A 10299-nucleotide genomic window follows, 5' to 3' on the forward strand; every position below is an offset into this window, starting at 1 on the left:
ATACAACCTCAGATCTAAGAGCAGTTTGTTATAATTACCTGTCACAGGTATGGACCACTTCACATTTAAAAAACTGGACTTTGATGGAGGTGTAGAAAGCTCAGGGATGTGGAGAAGGCTGAAGGTGAAGCTGCAATTGAAGATGAAGGCACTGCTTGCTTTTGCTTATTTCTTTGCAAATCAGTAAATAAGAGCATTTCGCCTATATCTCCCATTTTGCTATCTCCAACTTTCTTTCCCCGTGAAATTAATTATAAGATTATAATTGCCAATTAAGCGATAAAGCATCAATCCTCTGGACTGCTGCTCATGAGTCTGATACAATTTGGGGGATAAGACTAGAGGCCAAGAGAAAAAGGCTGATGTAAAAGCTCCAGAATTGCTCGCTGCCAGATTCTGTTCTTGTGTTTTCCTCTGAGTTGGCTTTTACTTAAAAGCCCTAATGTATCATGATTAGAAGACCAGGCTAGCATTGGGGAGGCCCCGTTAACATCTTAGTTCCTCACACAGCTGGATGCTCCCTTCTTGACCTTGGATCAGTCACTATTTTTCAGGTCAACCTGCCTCTCAGGATTGCTGGGAGAATAACATGATAGAAGATAAAACACGGGAGAAACTGCTTTGAGATCTTTTAAGCCAAGTTACCCTTTCAAGTGTTTTACAAAAAATAAATCAGTTGCACAAAGGAGAAGGATAATTGAAGTTCCAGATCCAGACACATTTTGCCACATTAAAACCAATACCAGCTGGATTTAAGCAGGCGATTAAGGACCGAAGTCCAACACATTCCTAATAATGGACATCAAGCTGAGTCTCCCTATCCTAGCTGTAGGATACTATTTATTTATTTATTTATTTATTTATTTATTTATTCGATTTATATCCCGCCCTTCTCCTTACCGGACTCAGGGCGGCTGACAGCCTTATAAAACCAATGCTACAATAAATACCTAATTTAAAACCGAATTAAAAAGAAATATTTGCTATGGCCTATATAATTAAAATTTCTCTTAAAAACCCCACTAAAATTCCCTAGNAATCCCGCTTGTTGGAAGAGCCATGTCTTTAGGGCGCGGCGGAAGGAGGGGAGATCCGGGATCACCCGGATCTCTGGGGGTAGTTCGTTCCAGAGGGTGGGGGCTCCCACCGAGAAGGCCCTCCCCCTGGAGGTCGCCAGCCGGCACTGTCTGGCTGACGGCACCCTGAGGAGACCCACTCTGTGGGAGCGTACCGGCCAATGGGAGGTAATCTGCGGCAGAAGGCGGTCTCATTAAAAACAGAGATTCCAGATTGGACCAATGAAAAGATCACAGAATCGTGTTTGTTTTTAAACTTCCCACAACTCATCAGGAATGAAGGGTGTGCTGGATCAATATAACCCTGACCAGAGCATATAGATCTGTATGTTAGAATGTTGGGCATTTATAGGGTTAAATGCTGTCTCCTTAAGAGATGGCTTATGGGTAATGTAGTTTTAGCTGTTCAGTGAATCCTATATTAACAAGTCAGTGGGAGGGGCTACTAAGCTCATCACAGGATATCCTGGCTACATGCCAGCTCGTATTTAATTGTCTTTGTGTGAAACCAACCATGCCGCATGCATGGACATCATCTGTAACAAGGCTAAAGTTGGTATAGAGAAATTACTGATTTTTACCTACAAAGATGGACAAATATACAACATCCAGATGAAACTACAAAACTATGAGTTCTGCAAGTATTCCTGGAATAAATATTTGTTTTATAACCATCTTCGTTGAGTTATCTGTCTGGTCTTGAATTACAAAGCATCTTAGTTCAGGATCCAGAACAAAGGGGATTAAAAAGGAAGTTAAAAGTGCTGCAGGCGTTGAAGCCACAAAATCATATTAAGATGAAAGCTGGGAGGAGATGTCAGACATTGAGATGAGTTTAGACCAAGTGCTCAGATGGTGACATATTGTACCCAGGACTGTTATAAACATTTCTGAAAATGAAACATTGATTCCCTCCCCATTTCCCAAAAAAAATAAGCTATCCTGAGGGATATAGCAAAGAGATTTTTTGATAATAAGCATGTGTTTCCAAAGCAGAAGCAGCTCCTAATCCAGGGGTAGGCAACCTTGCCTCTTTTATGACTCGTGGACTTCAACTCCCAGAATTCCTGAGCCAGCATGGCTGGCTCAGGAATTCTGGGAGTTGAAGTCCACGAGTCATAAAAGAGGCAAGGTTGCCTACCCCTGACCTAGTCCAAGCATCTCCTTTTCCTACTGGAGTGTTGAGTGAGAGCCAACATGGTTATGTGGTTAAGGATTAGCAGCAATAATCATAACCCAGGTTATGGTCCTCCCTTAGGCAGTGAAGCCAGCTGGGTGATCTTGGGCTAGTCACTTCCTCTCAGCCCAAATCGATGTCAGGCTTCGAAACAAGCTGGCTGAAAAACAAACCCTTCATCATGTCATGCACTGAAAGCTTCTCTTCGAGCACTAGAAGAGCACAGTGCAACCATGAGGAGACCCTAAGCTAGTAAGATAAATGCTAAGGAGATCAACAGCGACTCTTGATTGTTGAAAGAATGCAGAGAAGAGCATCAAAGATGGTTAGGGGACTGGAGGCTAAAACATATGAAGAACGGTTGCAAGAATTGGGTATGTCTAGTTTAATGAAAAGAAGGACTAAGGGGGACATGATAGCAGCGTTCCAATATCTAAGGGGCTGCCACAAAGCAGAAGGGGTCAACCTATTCTCCAAAGCACCTGAAGACAAGAAGCAATGGATGGAAACTATTCAAGGAGAGAAGCAACGTGGAACTAAGGAGAAATTTCCTGACAGTTAGAAGAATTAATCAGTGGGTTGACTTGCCTCCAGAAGTTGTGGGTGCTCAGTGCTGGAGGTTTTTAAGAACAGATTGGACAACCATTTGTCTGAAATGGTATAAGATTTCCTGCCTGAGCAAGGGGACAATTGGCCCTTACCACACACTCATGCCGATTTCTCCTGGGTTTTCTGCTGTAGCTGACCCACCACAGCTGGCCCTCCACACCAATAGACCTCTGGCCCTCCACCCCCTAGTCCCTTGTCCTACCTGATTCCCCAAGGCACATTTATACCTTGGTGATTTGCTCCAAGGGACAAATAGCCTTGCCTCCCAGCAGCTAATCAGTCGCTGAGGGCCTGGTGGGCCTCTGCCAAGCTGTGAAGGTGGTGAGAGAGCAGTGGCAGGAGATGGGGCAGTGCCAGCAGGAGATGCTCTGCCAAGATCGGAACCACTGTGGAGGTGGTGGAGGGGGCTGTGGTGGGAGTAAGGAATGACTGTGGTGGGTTGGCTGCGGTGGGAGGTTCAGGGAGAAATGGGTATGAGCATATGGCGGAGGCCAATTGTCCTCAGGGGGGTTGAGTAGAAGGCCTCTGAGGTCCCTTTCAATTCTGTTATTCTGTTAATTTGTTAAACTGTGGTCCTGAGCACTGAAGTATAACTCTTGTGATGCCAGCCTTATTTCTGCTGACTATAATCTAATTCTATAACCACAAGCTCTATTTAAGGGAGAGAGGACAATGGAAATATTTGCCCAGCCCCATCATACACATAGGGAGACCAGCTAAGGTATGACTCAGTATTTGATACCATCAGATGGACTAAAAATTTTCATTCAGGGCAATACAAATGTATCTGTTAAGCATATTAGTTAAATAAACTGTAGTTAAATAAACTCCCCCCCCCCCCAAAAGACATGCTGAGATTCCTCTAAGCAGTTTCCTTTATTGCTTCTTGCCTATAGACAGAAATTTTGCCAAACTTAAGCAGGCTACTTATATCATTAAAGATATACTCTGAGAAATCTGAGGGAGATTTCAACCAAACTTTCTAAACTTAGCAGTCTTTTGCACCTCTGGAATACAACCACTTTCTCCTGGCTATGTTTATACATTTGTTGTTTGGTGCTCTATCGATTATTTATATCCCACCTTTGAATTATTTCAGTGTTTTGACTTTCTCCAGATAATCCGGGACTATTGAGTACAATCGTAGAAGGTAATGTAAAAATTAAAAAAAAAATACTCACACAGGATGGCTAAAATAAACATCCTATTCCTATTGTAAGGCCTTTGGGAATTTTCAAAGGCTTTGTATGACAGTGGAGAAGACAATGAGGCTACTTTCATTGTGCTGACATTGTTTTCATTTTGCAAGCCAGAGATTTGGGAATGCATCAGATGACTGCAACCTCAATGCCAGCTCACCCATCCTGGCACAAAAAATTGTTTGTCCTACTTAAAACATAGATGAGGAAGCAAAACAAAAGGGTGGGAACCAGCTTCTTCCAGCAATTTCTATTAAGGCAGTCCCCCTTAAAAGTCTTTTAAGTATTGGACTGGAACACTAAAAAGTTCATTTTCAGGGTGAACATAAGGCTGCTCATCCATCTCTATGGATAATTGCTTCAGTTAACTATTGTGCTTTATTTTCCTGCGATTTGATCACAATTTTTATTTTGCAGCAACCTTGAGACTTTGGGATGGAATAATAAATAAAACCGAGAACCAGTGCGCTTCATCACTTTTCAATTACTTGCTGTTTTATTCTCCTTGTCTATTTCTCTGCTTTATTTGACTTTAGTTTCTGTATTTTAAAAGAAAATAATGCAAAGTAGCTAAATCTTTGTGTCTATTATGAAATTCTAGTGCCCTTGGCAGTAGGAACCTGTCTTTGGGACTTTGGTGAATGAGTTGGCCTTTCTGCTGAAAATTCTACTACAATAGGGAACAAGATAAAATGCGTCAAAAATTTGCTGGCTGAATTTTGATTTATTTGCAGACACTTCCAGCAAGGCACGTATCAAGCAATCTGGAGTGTCAACAAATCTGAGTTTTCAAATATGGACTCAGCCAAGTCTTAAGGAAGAGGAACTGAATGGGGAATAGTCTGTGGTGAAATTGAATAAACTGCTAATTAATTTGAAAAATTTGGAACCACAGCCTGCAAAAGCATAGGGGATTCCGCATCATTGCATAAGGATGTCACTATTTTGTGGCTATTCCATTTCTTCTGTACTTGCAGCACATACACACATACACAACACACACATATATTCACTCAAAATCAAAAGGAAGTAGCTTCTAAGTGACAGTTAGAGCAAGATAGAAACAAAAGCTGAGTCTCAATATAGATATAAAAATTGGGTATACCTCTCTAGAGTGTTGGGCAGGTATGCCTCTAAGCTTGCAATGTTCCATGTTTTAAAGCTATTCGTTTAGCTAGCACTGGGATTTAATACTAATATCACTGTGATGTGTGCTCACATCTTAGCTGTAGGTTTTCTATGTGGCTGTAGCTTTAGTTGCCATATTTTAGCTTAGATGTAGGCACATTTTTCTATATTTTGCTTTCCCCTGCAGATTGGTTGACTACAAAAGTCTACATTACACAATGACATGAGACGATAAAAGTCAAGGCAGAGTGAATCACTCTATAATGACCCATTTTGTAGAACATTTCTTTTCTACTCAAAGCATATGAGATCTGGGACACGTGAATGGTGGACAAAAGTCTTATGTTTCAAGTAAATTTAGTTCCCTTCCAGTTTCCTAAACTGGAACATTGCAATTTACGCAATACTAGATCAAAATACTCAGCATTTCCTCTTCTTTAGTGCAGTAATGCTCTCCTGTTGGATTCAAGAATGGATCTTCCCCTTCATTTGTGACACAGTCCTTTAACCAGAGATTCCAAAGGGGGAGAACCATGACCTTATGTTCTATGATGTTGGTTCACAACTACTTTTGCCTGGAAGGTAGGAGAGAAGGAACAGAGGCCAAGTATGTAATTCCTACTTCTAAAAGTAGTTATATCGACATTTTGTTGTCACAGATATTGCTTCTGTTTTGATAGAGAGTGCAGGGCAGATGGTGTTTTCATATAATAAATTAACTGAACCTGATTCTATGTGTCTTATGATTCCAAAGCAGTATATATAGATTTCTAGGTAGTCTCCCATTCTGCTACTGACTACCGAAATATTTCCTTAATTTCAGCTTTGCCCTTACATCCCTAAGATTTCTATTTGGATCAGAATTGATCCACAAGCTTCTTATTGGCAAATTTTACACTTCTTACAGGAAATGTAGGAATAGTACTAGACAGAACCAGTGGTGGGATTCAGCCAGTTCGCACCACTTTGGCAGAACCGGTAGCTAATTTTTTGTTGCCCAGGCCCAGAACAGACTTCTGGAAGTGGCATCCACACAGAGAACCGGTTGTTCACATATTTGAATCCCACCACTGGACAGAACCTATGAGAACCTATTAGATTAGGGCCACAGAAACTCAGATGATTATTAGACAGTAGCAAAACAATAAAGAAAAGTAGTTCTTCCTTACATCCATTGGTCATCCATATTTTTACAGCCTAGACTTGGAAGCATTCCTACAGGTTGCACATCTGTCCCACGGTGCAAACTTATGATCAATTATATTGTTTGGATATATGGAGATTGCCAAATTTACTCCTGCAGAAGCCAAGGCTCTGATAGCCTGTGTCTAAAAACAACAAACAAACAAACAAACAAACAAACAAACACTCAGAACCTGAGCAAGGGAGATTTCCTACTTGAGACAGCAAAAGGATCTGCTACACCTACCACATCTTCCCTGCAGCAACACACAATTTTTGCAGCAGCAGCAACATTCATGATATCCTTCTGTTGATATCATTCAGAATGACACCTGATGAAGCAGCTACACCAATGTTTACCATCCAGCCATTCTCAATTTGTCACTCTGAGACATAACCCCCCACCACCACCTAAAGCTATGCCTGTAGGATGGCAGCGGAGTAGTAAACTCTCCAAAGAGCCATGTACTTTAAGCATAATGAAGTAGATGTCCTGGGTGTCAGATGGAAAGGAAGGCTTGGTCCCACTTCGGCCTGCTACTCAGAAAGGCTGCTTCATGGACCTTTTTTTCCTTGAACCTGAATTCAGGAAAGCTCCTTAAGCAGAGAAATATGGCGCATTAGCTAAAGCAGAAGCTGCCGTGATTCCATTAGCCACGCAGAAAGTTTGATACAAGATGGCTTAGGATGCAATTCAGGCACATTTTCTCTGTGGGCCCGTAGCTTTAATGGGCCTGGCCATGGCTGACTAGCCTTCAGTGGAGCTCTCAAAGGGAACAAGTGTAATCATACATTGTTATTTTCTTGCCTGACATATATCTTGTTTATAAATGGACAGCAGAAGAAAGAAAGAAAGAAAAAAAAAAACCCCAGTTCTTTTTCCTTATGGTGGTATGAGCATTATTCAGAAACGGATAAAGTCATCCCCTGCAGGGAGCCTGAAAGAGAAAGGTCTGATCAAGGATGTAACAAAAATGATTCCTGATACAAACAAGAAGCAATTATCGTGGTGAGACTGGCAGCGAATCTCATGGAAGAAACCTAGCCTGTCAAAATGTAAGCCATATGGGCTGCTAAGGCCACCTTTTCCTTGTAATTCATTACTGAAAGAAACAGTGGGTATCGATCACCTATTGTCTCAACCTGCTTACTAAAAGCCACCTATTAAGCTGAGCACCAAGTGGAGGCCAGGAACAGAATATCTCACCCCGTCCTCATTCTCTGCACCTCCAGTGCTAATGGGCAGCTGACTGATTGCAGCGCTGCCTTGCCAAAGATGCTTTAAGGATAGGCAGCTGGTTCCTTTACTGTCCTCTTCACCTGTAAGCAGCTGAGCCTCATCAAATAATGAAACCTCATATGGCTCCAAATTGCAGGGTTTTCTTGCCATTTATTTTTACAAAACAACAACAACCAACCTCCCCCCACCGCTGCTTGATTAGCCATCTGCTTTTCAAGTCATTAATTGATACGAAGTGCAATCAATGGGACTGAATTTGAGGTCAGTGTGCATGAGATTGCCACCTAAACTTAAATGCTGATTACCATTTTTTTCCTCATCATAAAAATTGAGATGGAAGGAAATGTAAGAGCAGGTGCAATTTAACAATCCAAGGTGCTATATAGTGGACAAAGGGATGCCATGTATCTTTACTTATAGATGCATATACCAATATTGCAGGTTTGTACCAGAACTGAAGGAGGTGTAAAATGAGGAATATGCATTTAAAGCATGACTGTCCTAGCACTCCTAGCCAGTATGGCCAATGGCAAGGGATAATGGAAGCTGTAATTCAGCATCTTCTAGAAGGCTACAGATTAGGAGGCCATGTATGGACCTGGTATTTTCTCATGATCATACTAGCAAGAGAAATCCTACAAACTATCATGGATTGTGGTTTGCACCAAACAATGAAAATTGCCCTATTTACTGAAACTTCAGTCTACTGTGGGTATTTATCTGAAAAGATGTGTTTCTAATAATAATTTACCTTTGCAGTGGGAGAGTCATCATCCGTTAATGTAGTAATAGAAACAGATTCCCCATCTCATCCTTGGTGGGATGGGGTATCTTAAATTGAGTCATGTTCCTTTTAGAGAAAGATGGTAATAACCTGTTTCGACTGATTAAAGCAGGCATTGCCTTTTTAAAAAATATATCAGCTGCCTAATGTGTGCACTCAAAAACTCATACTGAAGAGACAGAATGAAGTTTGGTTGAATACCAATATACCACTAAAACCTTCATGTCTGTAACATTTAACTGAGTGAAATGGTGCATTATAGGGAAATCTTTGTCAACAAAGGTACCACAAATGGTCTAACTGCAGAATGCTGGGACCCATTACTCCTGAGGGAATGAAATTTGGAAAAGTTATGGCTGCAGCAATCACACAATCCCCATTTTCAATATTCCATGACAGTTTCCCAGCCACTTGTGCAATACCTTATTTCCTCTCCTACCCAGCAGCAGCCACTTAACTACTTGCTAAGAAAGGAAGGAAGAATAGGGAGAAAGAAACCCCATGCACCTTTCCTGGCCCAGGCTAACCTCCGTTCACCTTCCCAGACCTGCATTGGCACCTTTTGCACCTTCCCATGTATTCTCTCTGACCCATGCATCCCCTCTCACACATTTCTGCAACCTTCTCTTCCTGTGCTCTCCCTGCAGGCCCTACCCAACCTACAAAGAATATTTGAAAACCCCCCCACTCACTCTTCCTGAACTGTGGGGCACCTTTTGTACACCCCTACACAGTGATGGGATTCAAATATGTGAACAACCGGTTATCTGTGTGGATGCTGCTACCAGAAATCCATTCTGAACCTGGGCAACAAAAAATTAGCTACCGGTTCTGCCGACGTGGTAAGAACTGGCTGAATCTCACCACTGCCCCTACATAATCTTTATGACTTGCACCCCTGCATACCCCTGCACTCCCTCTACCACCCAGCAGCAGTCATTTACCTGCCTGCTGGCCTTGGACTTGAAACTTGCTGCTGTCTTCCCCACTGACTTTCTTCCTGTAAGCTTTCCATAAGAAAGTAAATGGGGAAGTTGGCAGGAATTCTAAGGAGGGACAGAGGAAGGAAGGAAGGAAGGAAGGAAGGTTTTTGATTCTCCCTGCTAGCTTCGCATAAAGAATTCAAGCTGTTTCAAAATGGAAGGTTGATCTCTCTCCCACTGTTTTTTGCCCATCCATGAATATTCTGTATCTCTGTTTAGGTAAAGAAATATCTCTAAAATGATGACCCCACAAGTCATGGGTTGTCTAGTTTGAGAATAATCTCTTAGCCAAACATGGAGCCATGGGTTCACCCTTACTCCTGTTAATTACAGTAGTGCAATAAAAAAATGCTGAACACAGTGCAAATAAACCAATGTGCCCCAGCGAAGACAATACCAACTTTTAATATTCAGTCTGAACAACATACAAAGTTATGAAGGAATACTGTGGAAAAAAAAGCCCTTCAAGCATTTTGGAATTTTGTACTGGCTTTCCACTTAAGGAAGCTGCCTGGTCTATGCACAAGCCTTTTGATCGATGGATATTCACCAGGCAGCAATTCATTATGAAACTCTTGTGTTTAGAGGTAGTTGCCATTTGTAAATGGCATTCAGTGCTTTCGTGCTTGCTTGCTTGCTTTCTTTTAAGGTAGAGGGGCATTCATCAACAAGACATTCTTTCATGAACAAACTAGCAAAGAAATTCTGTATTTAGTGAAATGTCATTTGGAAAGGAATGTGAGTAATAAGGTAACTGATGACTTGAACTTGGTCAAATGAAAAAGTATACAGGTAGGCTGCAGAGGATGGCGATGGATGGGGCTGGGGGGGGGGGGAAGAGAACACAGGAAGTTACCAAACCAATTTGACATCCAAGGTTGTAAGAATCCTCAGCTCAATGGATCTTAAGTCTGATCCAAC

Source organism: Protobothrops mucrosquamatus, unplaced genomic scaffold (genome assembly GCF_001527695.2).
Source record: "Protobothrops mucrosquamatus isolate PMUCROS unplaced genomic scaffold, P.Mucros_1.0 scaffold_267, whole genome shotgun sequence".
Lineage (NCBI taxonomy): Eukaryota > Metazoa > Chordata > Lepidosauria > Squamata > Viperidae > Protobothrops > Protobothrops mucrosquamatus.